The sequence below is a fragment of the Peromyscus leucopus genome, chromosome 10, assembly GCF_004664715.2.
Source record: "Peromyscus leucopus breed LL Stock chromosome 10, UCI_PerLeu_2.1, whole genome shotgun sequence".
NCBI classification, from domain to species: Eukaryota; Metazoa; Chordata; class Mammalia; order Rodentia; family Cricetidae; genus Peromyscus; species Peromyscus leucopus.
This window is the reverse complement of record NC_051071.1, coordinates 86698402-86720927: the sequence shown is the minus strand read 5'-3', so window position 1 is coordinate 86720927 and position 22526 is coordinate 86698402.

Genomic DNA, 22526 nt, shown 5'->3' with positions numbered 1-22526 from the left:
AGGAGAGTGGAGACTAGGAGGGGCGCTTCACTCCTGTGGTGGGCACCCCACGTTGATCTAAGGACCTCCTCGCCATCTCAAAGTTCCCAGCAGCACCAGGAGTCAATCCCTTCCACGGGGATTTCGGGGCACACTCAAACCACAAGCAAACCACAGCAACCCTTTAGCTGTCTTCCATATTGAGTTTGTTTCTGTTGCCTATTACAGAATAAAAGTCTTTCATATCCTTTCATAACTGTTTGGATGTCAATTTGGCAGTTCTTGTTTTCGAGACTGATTGATTGAATGTAAGTGCCTTGCCTGCGTGAATGTATGTAAACCGTATGTGAGCCAGGTGCCCATAGAGGTCCAAAGAGAGCATCAAGTCCACTGGAACTAAAAGTATGGATGGTTATGAGCCACTGGGTAAGTGCTAGAAACCAAACCCAACTTCTGCAAGAGCAACAAGTGCTCTTAACCGCTGAGCCATCTCTCCAGCTCCTGCTTGGCAGTTCTTTGAGCCTTACTTAGTGTCTCTCATTTACCTGCAGACACTGACCACTCATCAGGAGCGTGTCTATTTGTCTGACTGTGGATTCACTCTCTGATCTTTGGATTCTCAACCTCCAATTGACTGGAGTAGATTCTCCAATTAATTGAAAATATATACTATAAAGTGGCTTTGAACTTACTTGTACCATGCCATTTTAGTAACATTCTGTCAGTCAGGAAAAAATTTACCAGTTCAGCTCATGCACAAAGGCTATGAAAGTAGTCCCTGCCTCTTGTTTATAAAAATGGTACAGTCACAATATAAAAATGTCTGGCCAGGCAGTGGTGGCGCACGCCTTTAATCCCAGCACTCAGGAGGCAGAGGCAGGCGGATCTCTGTGAGTTCGAGGCCAGCCTGGGCTACCAAGTGAGCTCCAGGAAAGGCGCAAAGCTATGCAGAGAAACCCTGTCTCGAAAAAAACCAAAAAAAAAAAAAAAATTCTGTATACAAAGGTGTGGTTCACGGTCATTTGTCACAATGGACAAATCCCATCAACTCCACTGAACTACACACCATCCATTTTCAACATCCTCAAGACTGAAGGTCACTGTTTATTTGGCTAAATTGATTATTATTATATGCTAAAGCCTGATCCTGCCATAAGTTTGGCATGAAGTTAACAAAGAAAAGACTGGCTTCTGCAGAGATAACCACCCCCACTTAAGGTGAGAGCTCAGAGAAGTTGGTCCCTGGAGAAGGTAAGTGTTATGTCTAAAGGGAAAATCACGTACATACAATATTTTATATAAAGGTGTATACATAATGGCTAACAGTAGCTGTCAACTTGATATGATCTATCATCACCTAGGAAACAAGTCTCTAGGCATGTCTCTGAGGGAGTTTGCAAATTGGGTTTGTTGCGGTGGGAAGATCCACTCCAACTATCGAGTGATATCACTCCGTGGGCCAGGCTCTGGGACTGAGTAAATAGAAGAAAACAAGCTGAGCATCAGCATTCATAACTCCCTGCTTCCTGACTTCCTATGTCCCCCACTTCTGTCACTAGGCCTGCCCCACTTGATGACCTGAATCCCCTCACACTGAGAGCCTGGATTAACTGCTCCCTGAAAGAATATTCTTAAGGAAGAGAGAAATTGTGGTGAGCAAACCATCAACATTATTCATCATTTAATCAGACTTGCAAGGAGAAGTTGTGAGCCGGAGAAGGCCAGAAAAACCACACACAAAAAACAAACAAAAATAAACAAACCAACAGAGAAAAGGGCCTGAATGAATCAGACTGTATCTTAGAAAGCAAATTCTAATCTACACCAAAAGTCTGTGCCAAATAAAACTTACAAAACTATTTTTAAGCTACCCACTTTTCCTGTCCCCTCAGATGACGGTCTTTTGCCAACAAAATCCTGAATACCTAGTAACTAACTTACATAATTTCATTACTAGCTGATTGAACTTATATTACTTTTGTATTTTTTATTTTTGAGATTATAATTATAGTCTTAAACATATACATAAAGAATAATCTAGACAAATTGAAAAGAGAACATTTAATAAGAAAATACGTTAAGTAAGAAGATACATTTAGGAATCTTAACATCATTAGGAACCATTGGTACAAGAATGGCATATTTTCCTAACCCTGAACAAAGCTTCAAACCATATAAAGTCAACTGCTCTTTGTACCACAGTAAGATCTATAAGTCAAGAAGTAAGAGCAGCCACTTCACTGATTACTACTTCAGCTGAGTCTGGGTATTATCTGCCAGTTTTATTATGTTTTCCCCTCAGAAACCACAGTTTCTCACTATGTCCACGCAACTGCATAAAAGAGGAAAACATCAGGGGAGCTGGTGACCTTTAAGATAAATGAAAGTGAAACCCCTTTCTACATTGTGGTTTTCCTTATCAATATTTAAATAACTTATATAAATATTTTATCACAATGACCACAAGAATGATTGGGTGAACTGATTGTCACATTGAAGTTACATATCGATTATGAGAAACTGATGATGAGTCAGCTCCATAGAACATGCTTTATTCTCGTTATGAAAATTCTGAATTGGCTTTAATAGATAAAAGTCTAGAAAAAATTCTTATGAAGGGGTACAATTAAAAAAAAGTGTGTCTGCAAAAATACTACATAAAACATCTTGGCAATGAGGTGAAACTATGAGAAAAAGAAGAAAATATATTTTAGTGTTTCTCAAATGACACCAGATATGATACAAAATTGAGAACCACTAAAAATGGGAACTGCCTGTGCACATATAGGAATCTAAGGACAGAATTCACAAAGTCTAACATGCCTTCATGATAATAGGCCATATTGGAAAACCCTAGAGTCAACATGAAACAAAATGAAGATACTCAAAGAATTTTCCCTAAACTCAGGGATGAGGCAAGGGTGTCTATTCTCTCCTCATACTGAGGGTAGAGCTTGAAGCTTGTGGCAGCAAGGTAAGAGAAAGAAATAAAAGGGATACACATAGGAAAAGTCAACATGCCACTGTCTGTGGATGATAGGACCTTCTAGTTAAAAGACCCTAAAGCTTCCACAAGAAAACACTTAACACTGATACTTTCAGCAAAGTAGCAGAATACAAAATCCACATAGAAAAACCACTTACTTTTCCATAATCAATTCAAATTGGATTTAAAATTTAAAAGGTCCTGCACAGTGAAACAAGCCTTAACTACTGAATACACAGCCTACAGAAAGAGAAAATCTGTACACTCAACAGAGGGTCAGACGTCAACAAAGCCATGAAGGAGCTAATGAAATGGACAGACAATTCTCAAATGGTGAAGTTGCGGTGGTGGGGGGGGGAGGGGGATTGCAAAAGGCTTGGTGGGTAAAGTCCTTGCTGCGAATCACGAGAATCTGAGTTAGGATTCCTGACATCTATGCACAGCCCAAGCACAGTGGTGAGTACCTGAAACACCAGCACTGAGGGGATGGAGGCAGATCCCAGGTGCTCACTAATCCACCAGTCAAGAGGAACGGGTGAGCTTCAAGCCCATTATTGAATCTACTCTAATCTAAAAAACAAATATTAATCTCAAAATATTTTACACTGATATGGATTTTGGTTTATTGATACAAATTTAAAGTCATTTTGCTATATGTATGTTTCTACTCTTGTTTGGGGTATCGTGCTTATGCAGCTCAGCATAATTAAGGCCATGGTTTAAAAGCCTGCTGAGCAATTGAAAGTCCCTGAGATCAAGAACAAAGCATCGGTGGCCCCTCCCACTACCCCTGCTAAAGTAATAGTAGAAGTTCCATCTAGTTATAGGCAGGAACAAATAAGGGCATCCGCATTGGGAAAGAACAAATGAAATTTTCTCTCTCTAAGAAAAACAAAACATAACGACAGAACACCAAGGAAAAGCACAAACATTCAGTTAGGAAGGCACAGGTGCTGTCAGAAGCTTGGGGTAGCATGCCGTCATGGACTGTAATCACCACATGAACAGTTGTTGAATGTGTTCGTTGACGGGCCCTCCGTGCTACACTTCTATTACATTCATATATCTTCCCCTAGAATCTCTTTTTGTTTCAGGGATTACACGGTGTCTTGGAGAGTGGGTTAGAACACAGCTGAAGTTGGCTAATCCATGACTCTCTGGGATTTCAGCTACTGCAAAAAAAAAAAAAAAAAAAAAAAAAAAACCGTGTTCCCAAACTAGAGACTTACATCCACCAAAATATGTGTGGGAACTGGCAGGTGCATTGATGCAGACTGGTTACAGTCAGGAGCATAAAATCAAGGCAAATCCCTCTTATATACAATTTGTGATGCCCCAGATCAGCACATCCTGGGTCTAAAGTGGACCCTTCCTAGTAAATCCTTTTGTGATTGCAATTGCCACACCTTCCCCAGCTGCATGAAGCTATTACTTTATAGAGTTTAAGTCAGTACAACTTTAATATTAGGAACTTATTCACATCAGGCTCTGGCTGAATTTATTTACTTGGAAGGAAAGAACAATTAATTCCCTCGAAGGCATTTGCTAGCTCAGGCTCCTAAAATGATCTGATCCTTATAGATTCTGGTTCCTGGCTAAGGAAGTGGCTCAGTGGATAAACTGCTTAACACACAAGTGTGAACACACAATTTAATTCCCCAGAACCTGTATAAAAGCCAGGCACGGCACAGTGGTGCTCCTCTGTAATCCCAGCATGCTTACAGCAAGATGGAAGGCAGAGAGGAGAATGTCCAGTGCACAGATCAGCTAGTTTGACAAATGCAGTAGCAAAAGATACAGTAGTCTTATCTCCAACTAGGAGGAAGATGGCTATCTTCTGAACTCCACATGTGTGGCATGGCATAGTTGTGCCCACATGTACTTACATGAACACACACACACACATGCACACAATAAATGAATTAACTTGGGTTCCTAGGGTGGTGTGTCATGAGGTCTTACTTGAGGTTCTGTGTATTTGTTTTGCTGAAATTCCATGTGTGGTTCATGGTGTACAGTGAGCAAGAGCTCCCATGATGACTCACAGCTTACATCAGCAAGTTTCCAGAACTAGGCATGCTGGCTGGATGCAGGTGGTATCAGGAATGCAACTGACTGCAGAAGTCTTGATTCACAAGGGAGTTAGTTGCCTCAGCTTTTTCACCAGCCCACAAAACACAATCATTCTGGACATGAAAGCAGAACCATCACATCACATCAGAGTGCACAGTGACAGTTTCCCACCTGTTCTTAAAGTGCTTTGATTGTCATTGGTGTATCATGATCAAATAGTTACAGATGTGTTGCAACATGAGGTCCTGATTTCCCTGATAGTTCAAATCTCCTGCAGTGTGTGATGCTGAGTACTGAGAGCCATAGCTACCTAGCAATACCCAGTTCTTTATTCAGCTAGATTCATCACTCGTGGCCCACCAACTCCAGCCTCACATGATCACTGCTTTGTGGCACTTCAACACAATGTGGTTTAATAAATGAAGTAGCTTTTTAAAACTTAGTGTCTACACACAAAAGAGTACATTTCCTTAAGAGAGATGAACAATTAACACCTTTAGACACGTTCACTCGCTCAAGCTTGTTAGAGAATCTAATTATGTATGGGCCTTTTAAAATTCAAACTCACTACTTTGAATTGTAAATTTTCTCAATCTATGTGCTTTTGTACAATTACAAATTCAATATTCAAATAACATGAATTTCATGTATTTTTCCTAAAATGATGAAAAGTTTTCAAAAGAAAAGTTAAGTATGAAATTCATAGTTTAAAGAGATTTATTGAAGCTTGGTATTTTATGGTCTCATACATTAAAACATGCCTTTAACAAAGAAAAATCATAGTATCATGAAGCCTTATCTCTCCACTCAAATCCCTTTCTCTGAATCCTGTTATTTAAAAGTTCCCATTTGGGCTTTTGGACTTTCTGCTAGTATTGTCATAATTCTAAGTAATATATTTATATCTACATGTCTTGATGCATTAGGCAGGGTGTACCTACATATATAAACATGTGTACATATAAATAGATGGATTGAATAAATGGATAGATGGCAGACAGATAATTTATTATAAAGAATTGGCTCATGCAACTACAAAGGCTGACGAGTCCCATGATCTTCAGTGTGAACTGGGAAGCTGGGGGCCTAGGAACATTGTTATTTCACATTTTCACTCCAAAGTTTGCAGATGGAAAGCCCGTGACATGCTACTGTTTCTTGAGTCCAAAGGTAGGAAAAAGCCAGTATCCCAGTCAAAGGCCTTAAGTCATAAAGAATTTACCCATGCATGAAAGGGTCTGCCATTTTGTTCTCAAGTACTAGCCAAGGCCACCTAATACTAGGGAGGGGAACCTGTGCCAGCAAATTTACCAATATAAACATCAATCTCATTCGAGATGTACCAGAAACACCTGAGATAGTACCATCGTATAGAAGAACCAACATATTTTTCAATTTCATTGTTTGTTCCCTGCATTGGTGATGGTGTTGAGTGACTCCACTGAGACAGGACTAGTCACTATGCCCAGCTCCCATCTGACTTAGCCTTCCCCTACCACCCAGGTACACTGATTACATTTATAATTTTGACTCTTTTCACTATTCCCAACCTTCTCTCTCTCTCTCTCTCTTTCTCTCTCTCTCTCTCTTTCTCTCTCTCTCTCTCTCTCTCTCTCTCTCTCTCTCTCTCTCTCTCTCTCTCTCTCTCTCTCTCTCTCTCTCTCTCATCTCCTGATACCAGTCAGCTGCAGCAAGGTTTGCCAGACATCCATTCTAGATGAGCCCTTTACATCTCAGCCCTTTCCTATGAAATCACAGACCAAGTTTGACATTATGATTACATGAGTACTTACAAATGAAAATCTGTAACTAGTGAAACATACCCCTAGCAAAGAGGATATTCATTTAACTCCTGCTGCCAATAAACTATTACACATATCAGGATCAGATGGACCCATTTCACTCCTCTCTGTTCAAATTATCTTTGGATTTTAAATATTCCAAATATTGGCGATGATTCTCTTATATATTTATTTCTTTGATTTGAATTTTCCTTTGCTCTTCTCCTGCTGTAAGAAATACTTCTATCTAGTACACCATGGAGCTTGGCTGATAGAGTGCTTTCCCAGCATACACAAGGCCTTTAGTTGGTTCCCCAGCACTGTCAACCTTAGCACTCAGAAGGCAGAAGCATGAGGATCAAAAGTTCAAAGTCATCCTCCACTTCACAAAGCTTCACACAACAGCCTGGGCTACATGAGAGTCTGTATAAATATAAGAATGAGTAAACAACTTCCAGGTGTTTTTGAAAATCATATTATTCATTGAACAGGCTGTTGAAATTCCTCTAAAAGGCATTCTGCAAGAAAAATTCTGGCCTCCTGGATCAATTGCATTTGAAAAGTCCTACACACTTGTCACCTTGGGATTTCTGTCCATTTTTCACTTAAATATTTTTATCTTTGCTACTATATAGTCATTGTTGTTGCTCAAATGTTAAATTGGTCTTTCAATAAAATCCCAGAGCCAGATATTGGGGTAAATGCTGAAAGATCAGAGAGACAAAGGAACAAGCCACTGCCACATCTCACCTCGCCAACTCCAGGAATCCTCTGACTGAATGTCTCTGAGTCCTCAGCCAAAAAAGCTCTCTAGCCAAAAGGCCTCTAGTCAAAAACTTTAGTTCCTTTCTCCTCATGCCTTGTACCCAGCCATATTACATCCTTCTTAGTGCTTGGATTGAAAGCACGTCACTCCCAAGAATTGGGATTAAAGGTGTGTCCCACCACTCCCTGGCTCTGTTTCTCTCCTAGACTGAGTCAATCTCATGTAGTCCAGGGTAGCTTTGAACTCACAGACATCCAAATGGATCTCTGCTTCTTGAAAGCTGGGATTAAAGGTATGTGCCACCACTGACTGGCCTCTATGTTTAATCTAGTGGCTTGTTCTGTCCTCTGATCTTCAGGCAAATATTATTAGGGTACACAATATATCACCACACATTGTATCATCATCATCATCATCATCATCATCATTTTCATGCCCCCACTGGACTCTTTCTCTGCCAAGAGTACAATTTTTAACTTGTATGCTATGTTAATATTCAAAAGAATTTCAAATCCTAAATTCTCAAAATTCCTTGGTAATGTTATCAGTGATCTGCTTAGTAGTGTGCACACACACGTATTAAAAGCCACTGGAAAAGAAAAGCATAAAAATTCAAAATGAAAATATGCAATCCAGGACAATATAGAAGTTGCTCCCTTGCTGACATGAAAGCAGTAAACTGCATCACTTTATCAGTTTTAATTTTTTCATTACCACTTTTCTCCGTTCTATTTAATTCCCCAATAATTATAAATACCAGCGTTGAGCAAGAAAGTTGGCTTCATTTAGTATGTTTCAAGCATCCTCTTTATTCAAATAGCTGGTAACCAGATATAGCATGTTGCTCCAAAGAAGTGTTCTGTGTTACTAACGTGAGCATGCGGTTGACTAGAGCAGCAGCAAGGACAAGCAGGAGCTGCATTTACACTACGTGGGGTCCTATAGGTTCCTTTGAAGATGACCGTCAGTCCCGACATCTTCCTTACGGCATTGTCTCAGTTCCCCAGCAAGCATCTTGTCAGCACCAGCCTTGGGCTGAGTGTGTTGTAAGTAGAAGGAAATGCCTATTTCAGACAAGGACTTTTTTCTCTCTCTAGTGCTGATGTTGTACACAGAGCAATTTCTCTCACTCAAGAGGCCTGAGTATCTCTATCCCAAAGCTCTGGCCCCAAAACCAAGGCTTCACCGGAAGAAAGTTGATAGAATAGCTGCAGGTTGTGGTGATATTTTATTTGTATGTTAATAAATAATGTTTGCCTGGAGATCAGAGGAATAGCAAGCCATTTTAAGTAAACACAAAAGTCAGGCAATGGTAGCACACGCCCTTAATCCAATCACTAAGCAGGCAGGGTCTCTGTGTGTTCAAGGCCATACTAGGGAACAGAGCCAAGTGCTGCAGCACACACCTTTAATCCCAGTACCAACCATAGAGACCTGGAAGTCTGTATAGACAGGCAGTGACAAGGAAGTGAGGTAGCTGAGCTAAGATAACCAATAAGAGGGCTGAACAGCAAGGCAATAAAGGCATGGGTAAGACAGGAAGTAGCTTGCATTTGGAAGCTGCAGAGCTAGTGAGGTAAGGTTGGCTGGTGGCTATTCCTATTTCCCTGATCTCTAAGGCTTTCGCCCCTATATTTGGCTCCATGTTTTTTATTTAATAAGACCATTTAGAAATTCATCTCAGCAGGTGAAAAAGATTCCATATGACACACAATGAATATCTTCAAATCCAAACAATAATCCTAATCTATTCCCTTCACTGGTTGTTTGTTTTAAAACCCTTTTAATTGAAAGACATTGAGGGAGCCTCTATGGGGAATGAGAGTGATAAATTTACTGTCCAAGCCTTTAAAGACCTTAAAATGAATGGGAGTTACAAGATGGAAGCCATCACAACACAGAGGCAAGGATGGATGTAGTGAGCATCAGGTGAGTAGACAGTGCTGTGTATCAAGACTGGTTACTTCCAGATGCTTAGCATGGAGTTCCTAAGGTTAGGGGAATAATGGCATGAAGAAGAGAGTGAGTGGAGCCTGGGGATAAGAAGCTGGTTCTAGTTAAGATCAAGTCACAGAAGCATGAAAGGGTGAACTCCAGGGACAGACTGTACTGCTAGGGGTGAGGACAATAACTATGGTGTGGAGTTAAGTACATGACCCTTAGACAGAGATTTAAGCTGTGGGAGACAAGCAGTGGTACATGGCATTGCTGTATTAACTGGCAGCCTTGTAGTTTGGTCAGAATAGAAGCAGGAAGCAGAAAATATAGCGAGCGGTGCATGATCAAGACCAAAGTTACCTAAGGAAAGGATGAAGAAAAAAGAGAAAAAACCCTTGAAGCGAGGAGATATCAGGATGTCGACAGAGAAAACTGGCTTTAGAATTAGGATTATGAGGCAATAATCTTTGCCGTACAGCTGATACAGTCAGCAGGGGCTAGAGGAAGACAAGTCATCAAGGAATAACGTCTTAGAGCACACATACTCCGGTAGGGAGATGTTTAGGTATGAGGGTCTAGGCTCAATTCCAACACCCAAGTGAAGTTTGGTGACAGATGGGCACAGGAGGATCCTTGGCATTCACTGGCTAGTCTTGCCCAGTCAGTGTGCTCTGTATTCAGGGAAAGATCTTGTCTCAGAAACTAAGGCAGAGAGTGACTAAGGGAAGTACTTGACTTCAGTGGACATGTGTAGACACATGAAAATGTACATGTGCATACAACACAGACACACACAAGAATGCATGACCTCTCTACCCTAAGATGAAATGGGATAGCTATTTCTTGACAGCTGGGTCTATATGCACTTTCTGTTGACATCTAATCTGAGGGGAAAATAAAAGTACCTCTAGACAACTCAGGGGACATTTAGAACAGAAAATGTAGAAAAGAAAAAACTGTCTTCAGTTGTTGGAATAAGCGAGGACTGTGACTCTAGGAAGGCATTTGATCTAAACCGTAAGCCTACACTGGACTTCAGCAGGGTAGAGAAGGGAGACATTGCAGGCAAACATTACTTAGGGTGATAAAGATTCTGACCCCATCAGACTGTAAGAAAATGAAAAACAACGTTGGAAAGGTAGATCACATTACTGAGAACATCATCCCCTCCCACTGCCTGAGAACTCATTGTCAGGTATTTACACGAATTAGCTCACTTAATCTACACAAGAAATATAAGAAGCTGACACACATCTGACCATTTGGATAATATGCAAATGATGCCTAAGAAAGACTATGTCACTCAGCCCAGATTTCCCATCTGACTCCCACTGAGTCTGATACAAATTCAAGAAAAGAAGTGGGTGAAGGAAATGAGTTTAAAATCTGTTGCCCTCTTCACTAGGGGACCTGAGTTACTACTACACAGATGCAAATGTGAATGATTTTCTTGGGAACTTGATGGAAAAAAAATGTGTAAATCTTGGTAATGGACTAGACAAAGGGATTGATAAAGCAAAGGAAGATTGGGGGAAATAACAGCTAAACAAGATCAAGATTATTAACATTGCTCCCCTACTCTTCCAACAGTTATATGACCCTCAAGCTCCTCATTCAAAGACTCCTATCATACTAGACTCTTGACTTTTGGGCTATAAAGAGAAGGCTTTTATATTAATTCCAGAAAAATGAAACTCAATAGACAAGTTCTGGAATTAATGAACAAAATGGATTTGAAGGCATAATTTCATTGCCAGTGAAAATCACAAAATGAGAGTCCATGGCATGCATGTGTAAAATGTCAGTTTTTAGTGCCTAGAATCCTATGCTTTAAATTTGCAGACTTGTGAGGAAACAAATGTATTTGCATGGATGCCTTGAGCCTGCTTGCTATCAGCTTGAGCATCTGGGATATTCCCACCAGCTCACTTAGTTCCCCACACTACAGACTCAGCATTGGTCTATATTTCTACATGATTTTTGTTGTTTGTTGTTGCTGTTGTTGTTCATGGTGGAGGTGATGTGTGTGTGTGTGTGTGTGTGTGTGTGTGTGTGTGTGTGTGTGTGCTTGCAGAACAAGAACTCAATGTCTTATGACCTTTTTGAGGGAGGTATAGACCTCATTTTTTGCTAAATATATCACCGCTAGCACTCAAGTGTCCTTCCCTTCACTAAGGCATTGACTGATTTGAGAAAGAAACCCATCCCTCCTGGGTTTCCCTGATATTATGACGATATAGTCCTTTAGTGGTTTCTTCTCAGTATTCCTTACTTATTTCTTCTTCTATTGAGACAAAATAATGGCATCATTCTAGGTTTGGTCCTTGATCTTTATTCCCCAGAGTTTTCCACACTCACAGTCCTCTCTACAAACTAGACAGTACTGACTGCTGAGTCGTTCAGCTGCCTGGACTCAAGCCCCAGATATCCACTGCTAACAAGTTTATCCACCTCACTTATTCAAAAGTATTCTCATCCCAGCAACTCCTTATAATATTACAAAACCTTGGGAATCATACAGAACTATTGCTTTTATGTGTTGTAGCTATATATATTTTTCATTTTAGAAAATTAAGAATGGGGAATTTTTAAATCTTTACTACTTTCAAATATTATTTTTTTAATTCTTTAGTAAATAATATTGAATCCCACAATATAATAGAAGAAATAATGAGCTTTTTAAAATTCATATTTTCTAGAAGAAAAATAATGAAAAGAATATTACTTTTGCCAGTATTCTTTATGGCTATCTTGAAATATTTTTTCTTAACAGCTGAATAATATTCCATTGTGTAAATATATCACATTCTCTTTATATGCTCACTAACTGATAAACATCTATGCTGTTTCCAATTTATGGTTATTATGAGTAGAATAGCAATTAACATGGATGAGTAAGTACCACTGTAGAGAGATGTAGAGTCCTTTGAGTATATGCCTAAAAGGCATACAGCTGGATTCTTGAAGAACTACCATACCAATTTCCATAGGAGATGTTCAGATTCTCACTCCCACCAGCAGTGAACAAATTTTCCTCTTTTCCTGCATCCTTGCTGGCATGTCTGTCGCCTGTTTGGCGCCCAACGTTCGTGTTACGAATTCATGAAAAAGCTGTTTGCCTGTGGCCTTGTGAGCCCCAGCTCAGGCCCAAGCTACACTCAGGCAGTTGTGGCGGCGCACGCCAGTAGGATTTGCTGAAGGAGGCAGAGGCAGTAGGATCCCGAGTTTGAGGCCGGCCTAGGAGGCTTGGGAGAAGCTTTGGCCCGGACGGAGCCACAATCAGTGGTGGGACCATGGAAGCAGTGGCTACTGCTCCACGTTGCCAGCTCCTTCTCATCGTGTTGGTGACTGCGGTGATGCTGCTACCTGGGACGAAGGGTTTACTGCTGCTGGTTCAGAGAAGAATTGCCAGGACCATCGTGTTACAAGAAAGCATCGGCAAAGGTCAGTTTGGAAAAGTTTGGCAAGACAAATGGTGGGGAGAAATTGTTGTGAAGATTTTCTGTTCTAGGGAAGAATGTTCATGGTTCCGAGAGACAGACATTTATCAGACTGTGATTGCTCCAAACCACAGAGGAGGCAAAAAAAAAAAAAAAAGTCTGCAGGAAACCATGACCATGCTTAACAGTGACTTTGAAATCTTCAAAAAGATGACAGGATCCTACAACGATGATTCCACATGGACTATGGTAAAGCCGTTAAGCCGATTAACACCATGGAAAAATCGACTTTGGACTACAAACTGGTCAGAACAATTTCGAGAGGACTAGTTGAGATGATCCAGCCTGACAGACTACTCAAACAAGGACTTGAAACAAGCCCTGAACTTTCCTATTATGCAGAGACTGGACAAACGATACAGGACTTGATGATTAGCCCCAAAAATTTTCTTTTCAAGATTCCCTAAAGATATCTTTACCCCTAGAAAGCAAAAAGAAAAAGAGAATATAGATATGAGATAGATCATTGAATCTACTCTGAGAAAAAAAGGATAAAGAAATAATAGGATAAATAGGTGGATCATTGAATCTACACTGAAGAAAAAGGGGAAGATATAAAAATGACAAAAGGTAGACTACTGAATCTATTATAAAAGAAAAGAGAAAGAATATGGATATGATAAGATAAAAGGGAGGTTATGGAATCTACTTTTAAAAGGAACTACTTGTTTTAAATAAGATAAGTAATGAAAATTTTTTGGTCTGAGTTTATCAGATGTTACTGGACTGGACATTGTTAATATATATAATGGAGTTTTTTGTCTGGATCTGTCAAATGTTAATGGACTAGACATTGTTAATGTAATCTTGACTGTATATTGCATATACTTATTGAAGATAGTTTTCTTGTATTAGTTATAAGCTTTTTTAATTTTAGACAAAAAGAGAGGAAATGTGGTAGTATTGTGTTCCCCAAAATATTGTGTACTCTAATAAATTTATCTGGGGTCAGAGAACAGACCACCACTAGATACAAAGGCTAGAAAATGGTGGCACTCACACCTTTAATCCTAGCATTCCAGAGATAGAAATCCCTCTGGATCTCTGTGAGTTCAAGGCCACATTGGAAATAGCCAAGAATGGTGACACACGCCTTTAATCCCAGAAAGCCAGCCTTTAATCCCAGGGAGTGGTGGTAGAAAGCAAAAAGATATATAAGGCGTGAGGACCAGAAACTAGAAGGATTTGGCTGGTTAAGCATTTGGCTGGTTAAGCATTCAGGCTTTTGAGCAGTAATTCAGCTGAGACCCATTCCGGATGAGGACTCAGAGGCCTCCAGTCTGAGGAGACAAGACCAGCTGAGGATCCGTCGAGGTGAGATAGATGTGGCTTGTTCTGTCTCTCTGATCTACCAGCATGGACCCCAGTAAGTCGCCTCAGGTTTGATTTTATTAATAAGAACACCTGTTTCATTGAACTCAGCCATTCTTACTAGTATAAGATAAAAACCTCAAAGAAGTCTTAATTTGCATCTCCTGATGGCTGGGGATGTTGAAGATTTCTTCAACTCTTTCTCAGTCATTTGTGTCTCATCTTTTGAGAATTATCTGGTTAGTTGTTCTGTACCTCACGTTTAGTTGGGTTATTTGTTTACTTGATGTTCAGTAACAAGTAATGCTTGTTGTTGTTTGTATGTTCTAGATACTAATCATCTATCTGATGTGTAGTTGTTAAAGATATTTGACCATTCTGTAGCCTGGCACTTTGAAAGACAGTGGCCTTTGCCATACAGAGCTTTTCAGCTTCCTGAGGTTTCATTTATTAATTGTTGGTCTTGGTGTCTGTGCTATCGATGTCCTGTTTAGAAAGTCTTTTCCTGTGCCATTGAGTTCATGACTATTCTATACTTTGTCTTCTATCAGATTCAGTGTATTTGGTTTTATGCTGAGATCTTTGATCCATTTAGAGTTTAATTTTGTACAGGGTGATAGATATGAATTTATTATCACTCTTCCACATCAGCCATCCAGTTTAATCAGCACCATTTTTTTGAAGATACTGTTTATCCTCAGTCTTTGGCTTGTTTGTCAAAAATTAGGTGGCCATGAGTGTGTGAACTTATGTCTGAGACTTCAGTTTGAGTCCATTGATCAGCAAGTCTGTTTTTATGACAACATCATGCTGCTGTTTTTATGATTATATCTCTGTGGTACAACTTAAAATCTGGGATGGTGATACCTCTAGCAGTTTTTTATTATTCAGAATAGTTTTAGCTATCCTGGGTTTTGTGTTTCCATATGAAACTGAAAATTGTCCTTTGAAGTTCTGTGAAAAATTGTGTTAGAATTTTGATGAGGATTGGTTGAATCTGTGTGGTGATATTTTGTTGTACCCTAATAAACTTTGCCTGAAGATCAGAGAACAAAACAAGCCAATACATTAAACATAGAGGCCAAGCAGTGGTGGCACACACACATATAATCCTAGCACTTAGGAGGCAGAGATCCATCTGGATCTCCGAGTTCAAAGCCACCCTGTATTACATGAGAATGATTCAGTCTAGGATAGAAACAGAGCCAGGCACTGGTGGTACATACCTTTAACCCCAGTACTTGGGAATCACAGGCCTTTAATCCCAGTGCAAGAAAGGAAGTAATATGGCTGGGCAGAGAAAGATATATAAGGCTCGAGGAGACAGGAACTAAGCCTTTCTCGGCTGGACCTGTTTTAGCTGAGGACTCAGAGGCATTCAAGTCACAGGATTTTTGGAACTGGCAAGGTGAAAAGCAGCTGTGGCTTGTTCCTTTGTCTCTCTGATCTTTCACATTTACCCCAATATCTGGCACTGGATTTTTTATTAAAAGAACATTTAAGATTCATGCCACAAAGTTATAGATTGCTTTTGGTTGAATAATAATTTTCACTATATTAATCCTACTGATCCATGAAGATGTCAGGGCTGACAGTCATCTTCAAAGGAACCTACAGGACCACACGTAGTGTAAATGCAGCTCCTGCTTGTCCTTGTTACTGCTCTAGTCAACTGCATGCTCACTTTAGTAACACAGAGCATTTCTTTATGTTATATCAGATTTTATCAAAAAACTTTTCTGAATCTAATGAGATGATCATGTGTGTTTGTCTTTCAGTCTGTTTATGTGGTTAATTACATTCATTGATTTACCTATGTAGAACCATCCCTGAATCTTTGAGATGAGGCCAAGTGATCATCGTGGATGATCCTTTTGATGTGCTCTTTTATTCAGTTTGAAAGTATTTTATTGAGAATTTTTTCCATCTATAAGGGAAATCAGTCTACATTTTTTGTTGGCTTGTTGTGTGGTTTTGGTATTGAGGTAAAATAGTTAGGTAATGTTCCTTCAGTTTCTGTTTTGTGAGATAATTTGAGGAGTGTTGGTGTTAATTCTCTGAAGGTGTTGTAGAATTCTGTGCTGAATCCCTCTGGCCCTGGTATTTGGGGAGAAGGGGGAGATTCTTAATGGCTGCTTCTATCTCACTAGGGGTTATGTGTTTGTTTAAGTTGTTTATCTGATCTTGATTTTACTTTAATAAGTCATATCAATCAAGAAATTTTTTTTATTTATTTTAGGTTTTCCAGTTTAGTGAAGTACATATTTTTAAAGTATGTATTTACGGTTCTCTGGATTTCCTCAGTATCTGCTGTGATTTATTTTTTTCACTTCTAACATCATTAATTTGGATTTCTCTCTCCATCTTTTAGTTGATTTGGCTAAGGGTGTGTCAATCTTGGTCATTTTCTCAAAGAACCAACTCTTAACTTTACTGATTCTTTGTATGTTGTGTTTGTTTGTTTCTATTTCACCCCTGAGGAATAGAGAAGGGTTAAGAGGAAAGGCTGAGAAGGGAAATAGAAAAGTTGGGGGCGGGGGCTGAGTTTGCATCAAGAAGTAGAATCCCAAGGATGGTGGTGGTGGTGGTGGTGCAGCCTTCAATCCCAGCACTGGGGCAACAGAGGCAGGCAGCTCTCTGAGTTTGAGGCCAGCCTGGGCTATAGAGTGAGATTCAGGACAGCTAAGGCTATTGCACAGAGAAACCCTGTCTCAAAAAAAAAAATAAAATAAAAAAGGGAAGAAGGAGGAGGAGGAGGAGGAGAAGGAGGAGGAGGAGGAGGAGGAGGAGGAGGAGGAAGAAGAAGAAGAAGAAGAAGAAGAAGAAGAAGAAGAAGAAGAAGAAGAAGAAGAAGAAGAAGAAGAAGAAAAAGAAAAATCATCCCCCGGGGGTGAAGTGTTGCTCTCCTGCAGGAATGTTATGAGAGGACTAAAAGTAAGTCTAAGAGACAAGCAAGACTGGATAGTGAAAGTCACCTGCACATCTCAGTCCATTGTCGCCACTGGAGGTCCCTGGTAGAAAATGTTTCTGCTTGTTAGTGGCTGACACAATACAATAGAGAAGGGCAAGAAGGAAAGGCACAGAGGGTCCACGGCAAAGTGCTGGGAAAATCCTGGGTCCGAAGCAAGATTCAGAATTGCTAATTTTTCTTGAAACCTCAAGTTTTATCATTAGCAAGGTGTTACTAGTTGCACAGATCAAGTTGCTGTTAATTGGGTTTTCATAAACAAAGGTGTCTGAAGGTCAGTCCTCGATAACCACAGTTTGACTGCTACTTTCCTTTTAGGTAGAAGTTTTTCTGTGGGAAAAACATGCCTAGGTAAGCTTATCACAAAAATATTAGCAATTCTTCAGAAAAATGAGATAGTTCATGCATAAAATTATATCTCACCAAGTACTGCCTAAAAGAGATGTATTAAGATAATAAAAGCTATAAAATGAATGGCCGTTATTGCCTCACTGAGGCACTTTAGTGAGACCGAGCCTGTTTAAGTTGCTGGTGCATGGTAGTGAAGCCTACAGTAATAGCTTGCCATGCAGTTTGCCAGCACCACTCTGCCAAGCCATGGCACCAGGACCTTTGCTCACCACTGCTTCTCAATTTTCATCGGTCCAGCTAAAAAGAAATATCTTGATCTTATTGGTGAAATGATTTTGAACTCACAGACCCCTTAGCACAGGTTGTTAGAGAACCCCGGGCATTTAAACAGATGATGTTTGAGAATCACTAATACAGCTCTGTTTTCCACAGCCCCTGAAAATCAAGGCATGCCTGACTTGCTAAAAATCATCTCCTCTAAAGTCCAGTCCCGCCTCTGTGCTTCTTATATGGAGTGATGGCATTATAATCATGTGATGAAGGACCCGTATAACACCGGAAATGGAAGTGACTCCAGAAATAACAGTAGAAAGGTTTGGCCTGCCACTCTCTCCTGCTAATACCCATGTTCATCATGTCAATGTACCAAAGTAAGATTCCTTGTATTTATTCCATCTGTCACTACACCCTGCTTTATCCAATTTTATTGTCATGATACAGTCCCCTAATAATCTCTTGTCCATAACAGTATTTAATACGCTAACAACTTACCATCATTTAATTTGCATACCACCCTCCTTCATAATCAACAGTTGATGTTATCAATGGCCTTTCTATAGTTTAAATTATTTTCCATGGCCTATTGGCTCCTGAGAAACACCATAGAAATGTACCCAGCCCTTTTTAATTTTACTACACGTATGTTTTAATATTCAGCTCAGCTCACTTGTATACACATACATACACTGCCCTCCAATTAGAGGACATGTCAGACCTTCCCACCTTGGACCCTCACCCAGCACATTCGTACTTATCCTTGAAGACCTATCTCATGAATAGCCTCCTCCAAAGTGAATTATCTGCTCTAAAGGATAAGAACAAGCAAAAGCCAACCATGAAACCAAAAGCAGGTAAGACCTTCCCAAAGAACACACACAAATTTCAGTTCTCTTAAAATGTTAAGTACCAGACTGCAGGACTTAAAAGTTGATTACATTATGAGCATGTGATTTAAAGATATTTTATACACAAGTCTAATATCTTAAATAGTTTTTCACAATATGAAATTATTATTATTATTATTATCATCGTCATTATTACAGAACCTAGCATAATAGACAGCCACTCAACAGAATTGCCCTAATTTTTTAAAGTAATACTTATTGGAATGCCAAATATCCTATTGATTCATCTTTGTATAAAGGCTCATTCTAAAACAACATAAGAGTTTAAAAGACTTCAATGTGGTCTGAAAGATCATTTCCATCTTGATCACAAATAAACCATATATACTGCTAATGCAAGATTTAAGAAGACATGAAACATTGGTGCTGAGTTAGCGACAAGGGAAACCTCTGTATGGACAAGGGACATCTGTCTAAAAGATGCTGAGACCCCTCGGTGTGACTGTCTCTCTCTTAAGAAAATGAAGTTTTCTTTGCTTAAGCAAATTCTCTTTTCTACAGTTAATGATTGTGTCAAAGAAATCTTCAATCAGCTGTCTCATTGGGGGGGGGTCCCCCAAGCCAGATGAGGGATGGTGGAGCACTACCCATACCCTGAACATCTCTCAGAGAGCACAGCAGGAGTGGGACTACTGTGCATGCCTGAGAGGAAGAATATGAACCCCTTTTCCATATTTTTCACTCCACACTGCTAAGGTGAGGGGACAGGTTCAAAGTCTGCCAAATATGCCTTCCAAAATGAGGTGCCAACCATCTGATGCTGTCGCCTCTGCCTCCTTCCCTGGCAATCAATCCCTGTCTTAACTTTCCTGCTTTACCTTTTACCATCAGCCCCTGCACCGCCACACTCCCCCAGACTGGACTCTTCTCCATTTCATAGGCATACCCCTGTCTTGGTTTCTCTTCCATTACTGTCAACTGGAGGAAGAAAAACTTCACTTATTTCTTTACAAAACCAAGCTGTAGGCAAGCCTTCTGGCATTTTTTAAATTAGTGATTGATGGAGAGGAACCAGCTTAGGTTTTATTTAAAAACAAACAAACAAAAAACCATAAAGAGCCAGTCAGTGAGCAGCAACCCTCCATGGTCTCTTCATCAGCTCTTGCCTCCAGCTTCCCATCCAGTTTGAGTTCCTAACTTGGCTTTCCTCAGTAGGCTGTGACTCAGGAATAAGCCAAATAAACCCTTTCCTCCCCATGTTGGTTTTGGTTACTTTATGTTTGTTTGTCACAGCAATAGTAATCCTATAATCCCAGCCAAAGTGGGCAAGTGTTCCCACCCTAGTTAATACAATCAAGACGCTACCCCACAGATGTCCCGAGAGGGCTACATCCCAAGTGATTGTAGATTCTTTCAAGTTGACAATTAGCACTGACTAGTATGTCCCCAAACACCATGTTCATGTCCACATTGCACATTCTTCATACTGCCCGCTGAATCCTACTCATCCATGCAGGTCACCCATTCAAGTCCAATGAACTCTCAGGCTTCATGCTGTTGGAATATTCTGTTTTAGCATGTGCACACAGGTAGGATCAAATGTTTGGTGAGCATCATGTGCTCATATTACATTCGCTAAAGAATGTGCAGTCAATAGGATGGTAAGCAGCTGGCTTATTATAGAAAATAAATTAATTGAAATTTAGTTTTTAAAAATGTCATGGTATTAGTAGAGAAAAAAGTAATATACATTTTATGTATGTATTGACTCTTAAAACAATTGATAACTAGACATTTCTCATCATTTAATTATCTCAAGTGAGAAAGGTTACTGGCACAGGGTATTCTAAAGGATTTCTAGGGATATTCATTATTAATTTACTCTAAAGGAAATAAGTCAAGTCAAATCTAAATAGATCCATTTGTAACCCATGTGGTCTGGAAAAGTGTCCACCAAAGGACCATGTATTAAAGACCCGGTCACTGGCCTCTCACGGTCATGAACTGACAGAACCTTTAAGAGGCTCAGTGGGAAAGAAGCCAGTGGTAGGAGGTGTGCCTCAAGGAATGCTGAGATTTCCCTCTCTGCCCTTTCAATTCCCAGGTGCCTTAAGATGAGGAGGGCCCTCCTCCAATGCCGCATCTCCACTAGCCAAAACCGTGGAGCAGCTAATCACAGGATGAGATCTCCGAAACCTGAGTCACCAAATAAGCCTTTCCTCTTCTTCACCCTTGAAGCCGATGGGCTCCAGCACTGGGTTACAGTAACACACTGCTGACTAAAATAAAGCCTGACAGATCAATTGAATATGAGAATGAACGTGGCTGACTTTACAGTTACTAACCGGTTCTCCCTTAGAAAATAGAATTAATTGAAATTTAGTTTTTAAAAATGTCATGGTATTAGTAGAGAAAAAAGTAATATACATTTTATGTATGTATTGATTCTTAAAACAATTGATGAACTAGACATTTCTCCTGCATTTTCTAAGGTCTGTAATAGCTAGTTAAAAGTGAACTCTTCAATCCTACAAAACAATGCCCTTGTTTGATAGACGAATAAATGAAATTTTTCTAGTACTTAAAAAAATACCATTTCAGAAAAAGGAAGTAGCTACATAGAAGCAGTGGCTATTCCAACTCGATCATCTCTGTCTTCTGCCACGAAAAGTCTAAGGAAGTGTTTCCTAGGCTAGGGAGATGGCTCGGCTGTATGCAGTGAGAGCTTGGGGGCCTGCATTTGATCCCAGAATATATTTAAAATGCTGAGTGTGGTAGCAGGTGCCATTATCCCAGTTCAGGGAAAGCAGAGGCAGGCTGATCACTGGAGCCTACCGTCCAGCCAGCCTGATTGATGGCAAGTTCAAAGGCATCGAGAAAGTCTAAGTCAAAAATAGTATGGGTGGCATCTGAGGAATGGTGCTTAGAGTTGACATCAGGATTCTATACGCACGTACACACATGTGTACATGTGCATCTGTGTACACACATACATGTACAATTCACTTGCACGTACAAGCTTACACAGCCACAAAGGAAGATTTTATTAAAGAAATTATTTCTCATATAGTACTGAAAGCTACAGCATCTACCATGGCTAAAGAAAAGCACTTAACATCTTTTTTTTTTTTTTTAATGCCCAAATTCCCTCCTTGCATACACGTCTCTACTTCTGCTTCGTCAAGGACATTAGCTGAGCTGAAGCAAGGGTAAAGCAGGGAGAAAGCAAGGCTGAAAGCAGGAAAGGAGAACACACACTTTGAAAAAGAAACTTACATTTTGCATTTCAAAAGTCCACAGGTAATGCAAGCCTATAAATAGGAAGACAGAAAACAGGCTTCTGCGTGCTTCCTCTCCCTTCCATTTCCCTTTCAGCCTCTTCTTTCTTTCCTGAACCTTCCAGCCCAAAAGGCTTTAAAATGAGTCAGCTGGCATCCATACCCACGCAGACCTGAGGGTTGCTGTCAGGGGTCAGGCTCTGCGCTCCACAGGTGAGAGTTCCATCTACTGCTCTGTCCGGAAGACTCGTGACTTTCACCTTGTACTGCGCTTGGCCTTTTGAGAGCAAAGCAGGGAGCAGAAGCACTTCAGAGCTCCAGATACAAGTCCGGGGAACAAACTCTTCAGAGAAACAAAGTTTCTTTGTTTTAAAAAAGTGGAAGGGAAATCTAGGTCTGGTGGTGCTTGTCTGTCATCCCAGAGTTTGGGAGGCTGGATCAGGAGGATCGGGAGTTTAAAGGCAGCCTAAG